Source organism: Hordeum vulgare, chromosome 4H (genome assembly GCF_904849725.1).
Source record: "Hordeum vulgare subsp. vulgare chromosome 4H, MorexV3_pseudomolecules_assembly, whole genome shotgun sequence".
NCBI lineage: Eukaryota > Viridiplantae > Streptophyta > Magnoliopsida > Poales > Poaceae > Hordeum > Hordeum vulgare.
The window spans coordinates 402,924,380-402,929,580 of record NC_058521.1 but is presented as its reverse complement, the minus strand read 5'-3'; positions in this window follow the sequence as shown (position 1 = coordinate 402,929,580).

Below are 5,201 nucleotides of genomic sequence, written 5' to 3'. Positions count from 1 at the left end.
TAAAGTGTGCGTAGAGTTGTATCGGTGGTCGATAGAACTTGAGGGAATATTTGTCCTAGCTTTAGCTCCTCGTTGGGTTCGACACTCTTACTTATCGAGAAAGGCTACAATTGATCCCATATACTTGTGGGTTATCACGTGGCCAGCTACCGCTTCCTCATCCAGCAACTCAACGGCTCTTTCGAGGGTTGTGAGTTCCACCATGTCCCCCGAGCGGACAACGAGATGGCGGATACGCTCGCAAAAATCGGCTCCACCCGACAAGCCATCCTGACCGGCATCTCTCTCGAGCGGTTGCACAAGCCATCAATCAAGTCGTCTCCGGATTCAACTCGACCTACGTACCCACGGATCGATCCGACCCGTCAACCTCGGGTCCGGAGACTCTGCCGACTCCACCAGCTTTGTCGGCTCTGCCTGCGTCACCGGCTCCACCAACATTGCCGGCTGTGACGAACCCCACGTCCAGCCTGCCTAGCTCCGAGCCCGCAGCCGTCATGGAAGTTGACGACGTGTCGGCTGCCGCCTTAATCTCGGGGACTGGCGGCTCGGTCTCGGGGACTCCAACGACAAACCCGTGGGCTACGGATGCCCCTGACCCCCAACCCGATATGGAGCCGGCCCCCGTCTCGGCTCCAACATGGGCCCATCCCATCCTCACTTTCCTCCTTCACGACGAGCTCCCGCCCCACGAGGCTGAGGCCCGACAGATCCAACGCTGGTCTCCTGCCTACGCCATCATCAACCACGAGGTGGTTTGGTGCAGCACAACTGGCGTTGTCCAATGCTGCGTTGAATCAGAGAAGGGACGGGAAATCCTCAAAGACATCCACCAGGGTGAGTGTGGGCATCATGCCACTTCTAGAGCCCTGGTGGCCAAGGCGTTCTGCCACGGATTCTACTAACCCACGGCCCTGGAGGAGGCAACAGCCTTAGTCGACAAGTGTGAAGGATGCCAACGTTTCAGCACATAAAGCCACCTGCGGGCTACAACCCTTAAGACCATCCCCCTCTCGTGGCCTTTCACCATCTGGGGCCTCGACATGGTAGGGCCATTCAAAACAGTCCAAGGCGGCATGACACATCTTCTAGTGGTCGTCGACAAGTTCACTAAGTGGATCGAAGCCAAACCCATCAAGAAGATAGACGGCCCTACAATTGTCCGGTTCATCAAGGACGTGACCGTCCGCTACGGTGTTCCCCACAACATCATCACCGACAACGACGCCAACTTTGCCAAAGGCGCAATGGTGATCTTTTGTGCAAAGGAGGGCATCGGACTCGACCTCACATCGTTTGCCCACCCACAGTCAAACAACCATGAGGAGAGGGCAAACGACATGATCTTGGCCGACATCAAGCCAAGACTTGTGGCACCACTCATCAGGTCAGCCGGGTGCTAGATCGAAGAGCTCTCAATTGTACTGTGGAGCGTCCGCACCATGCCGACCGGTCGACCGGCTTCGCACCATTCTTCCTCATGTATGGGTCCGAGGCGGTCATTCCCATGGATGTCGAGTTCAAGTCGCCTCCCGTTACCTTTTATACGGAGGCGGATGCAAGAGGGGCAAGAGAAGACGGCTTTGACCTACTTGAAGAGGCACACACGCTCGCCCTGAGCCAAACGGCTATCTACCAGCAGAAGTTGAGGCACTACCATAGCAAAAGGATCAGGCCCCTCTCTTTCTGCGAGGGGGTGGTACTTAGAAGAATCAAGTGAACAGTCGGCCAACACAAGCTGTCCTCCCCATGGGAGGGACCCTTTATCGTTAGCAAGGTGTTGTACAACAACGCGTACTATCTAATAGACGCCCAAAAGTCGCAGAAGTGCAAGAGAGACGCCTCCGGTGAGGAGGCAAAGCGTCCCTAGAACGCGACACTCCTTCACCCGTTCTTTTGCTAAGAGAAAGAGAGAAGCAAGTGTACGTATGTATCCCCTACCATTTTGGGCATAAATGAATGCAGCGGGTGCCCCAGGCAGACACTTGGGGCATACATTGTCGATTTCCCACAAAATATCGCTCTCTGAGCAGGCTCCCTAGTCCGACACCTCGGACCCGGGGGCTCGCTGGCAAGCCCGAGCCTTTCCTTTATTCGTAGTTGAACACATGGTGCCTGTCGAGCCAAAACTGTTACCACCCCGCCTAGCTACACACCGGCTCCCTGGTGTGTGGCTAGTGGGTCCGTGGGACGGAAAGCTTACTGCTCGCAAAGTTCGACTACGAAGGAGTAACCAGCTCAGGCTAGTCTAACCGTCTCCAGTTCCTTTTTAGCCGGCCTGTGCCGACTCGTCCTAAGTCTAAGTGTTCTCGCAGCTTCCAGAAATCCACGACCGATACCGCAAAGGAAGAAGCCCCGTCCCAATTACAGACTGGCACCCGGCTGTTAGACTAGAAGGGAGAAAGCCGGAGGGGGCAAAGTTTTGGGTAGCCAGAAGCCAAGGGAAACAAAGATAAAAAATGTGCCAGCAAGCACAACTTTTTCGATCAAACATTCAAAGCATGCATATATTACACAAAAGGGCAAAGGCTCATGGACAACATTCATTACACCACACCCCCAGTGGGTGGAACTGCAAATTAACTATAAATGTAGGAAAGAGGAAAAGGTCTAGCCGGTGGCAGCTCCACCCTTGGCTACGGCATTGCCCTTGGCAGTCGAGGTGGATGCTCCATCATCCGCTCGGGCACCTTCCGCGCCGGCCTTCGCGGCCAAATCACCCTCCGCCGTGGAGTCGACGTAGGCTTCACCAATGGAGTTGGCATCCCCGAGGGTTGCCTTGCCGGTGCTGCCGTCGGGATCGTCAAGAGCCAGCCGGTAACGGTCCTCCAGAACCGGGATGCCATTGGCCTTCCGCTCTAGGACGTACTCGTCCCATGGGGCGAATGAGGCAACATTGCTGCCCTGCACCAGCAGCTCATCCTCAACGATAGCCAGCTCCGCCTTAGTGTCGGCGTGTTGCACCGCTAGCAGGCCCATGTCAAGGTCATAGTACCATGATTTGGCAACCCGAAGTGCCATGTACGCTCCTGCTCGCGCCACGTGTTCACCTGAGCGCTCCCCGCCTCGAGCCACCGAGATAGCCGGCTCATCATCGTCGGCTCCACTGCGTCCGGCCACATAGGGTGAACCAAGGCCAGTCGACGTCCTGGAGCCGGGCCACGGATCACGTCAACTCCTGCAGGCGGGATTTGATGGCGATCGCCACCTTGTCCACGTTCCAACCGACACCCGCCTCAATCTGAGCGCCTACAACCCGTTGCTCCTTGCGGTGGACTTCCACGGCTGCATTCGCCGCCTCCCACGTTCTCGGAAATAGATCTGGGGAGCAAAGGGAGCACAATGGAAGAAAAAAAAGAAAAAGAGTCTAAATCAACACCAAGAAAGCAAATCAAGCAAAGAAGGACTCACTGTTGAGGATGATGTCGACTTCGCCCGCCTCTTCCTCCAGCTCGCGATCCCGGGCCGCAAATGCTTGGATGCGGATGGCGAGCTCGTCTCGTGTGACCTGCACTGCCTCGGTCTCCTTTTCCAGCTGGTCGCACTTGTCCTTCAAGGACGCATCCCGTTTCGATAGCTCCCCACGGTGGATCCTGTCCAGCGGCTCCAGCTCTGCGGTGTGGGACGCTTCATTCAGTGACATGGCGTCGCGGTGGGCAAGGCCCAGCCGCTCCAACTCCGCATGATGTGCCGCCTCGCAGTCCTTCTTACCCGCCTGGAGAAGCTCCACCTCCTGGCGCAGCAGGGTTCCCTCCTCTCGCACGACATCGCGCTCCGAGCCGGCTCGATCCAGCCGGCACCAAAGATCAACCAACTCACCCTCCGCCCCAATGAGCCGGCTCAACAACATGTTGTGAGCAAGCACCCGACGGTCCTGATGATCCTGCAGCGGAAGAAGAAAAGAGTTAGCCACGAGTAAGACTCGACCCAGCTGAGGTCCTTCCGTCCCGACTCTCGGGGGCTACACCTAGTGAGTTCGCTCGCGCACCCCCACTTAAAGAAGAAATAGCTAGCCGCAAGTAAAACTTGACTCTACTCTCGGGGGCTACACCCATTGGGTGCGGTGGCGCGCCCTCACTAACGCAAAGCAAGAAGAAAAGAAAAATTCCCAAGGAAAGCACAAGGGGATGGAAAACTTACCCCAATCGATTGCTCGAAGCGGAGTAGCTCCTCTCGCGCAACCTCGCCGCGTGCGCCACATGGTTGCGGGATTGGGCGAACCCCCTGATCAGCATGGGGACCCCGCTCACCTTGGTGTCGGGGGCTATTCCTCTACGGTTCGCGCCGGTCGTGCCCTAAGTCTCCATTGGCTGGTTCCAGGAACTGGAGCCGGCTCCAGAGGCAATCTAAATGCGCGTCGACATGGCCACGGTTCTGGCCCTCGGAGGCACGCTCCGAGCCGGCTCCTTAGGTGTATTGGGATGGTGATGCTATGGCATGGCGGGGAACTCAACCCTTGGGGCCCCGTCTCCCTCCTTCGATGTAAACTCGCCCGCGGCATCCGCTCTGCTGCTTGGGGTCTCCATCCTTGGTGGTGGGCCCTCGGTCCCTGAAGGGTCCTTCAGTGCCTCCGGTGTGGCATCCGGTTGGGCCTCAAGTGTTGCGGGCGCCACCTCGGGCCCATTCAATGCATTGTCGAGCTCCAGCTCAGGCTCCTTAGCACCATCCGCCGCACTCGCGTCAACGCACGCCTCCTCATTGGCCTGCTCTTCTGCGTCCCGCTGCTGCGCGGGGTCATGCTTCTTCTTGGAGCACTTCTCTTAGGACGGCGGCTCCAGGGTGGAGTGGTTCGCCCGCTTCTCCGCATGGTCCTGGCCGGCCGCCGCCTTTCGGGACGCCTCCTCCCATGGACGGTGCTCCTGCTCGCTCAACGCCTTCTACGCCGCCTCCGCCTCCGCCCACGCGGTGTGCTCCTTCTCGGAGCCTTCCTCCGTCCTCGCCATCCGAACGGCCCTGTTCGTCGTCCCCCGATGGGTGAGGAACCTCGCAAAGAAAAAGTCGGGCAAAGGAAACAGGATGCACGGTTGACTCACCCGGCTCTGACGGGAACCGGCCGCCAAGAGGGTCCCGTTGGGGCGAGCCGCTGCTTCTTCGCGCCGCCTCCGTGACCTCCAACTGGAGGCCCACCAGCCGCGCACTTGGGAGCCAGGCACGTGCTAACCGGCCGATTTGGTAGCGGGCGGTTCGGTGCAACTATCTCC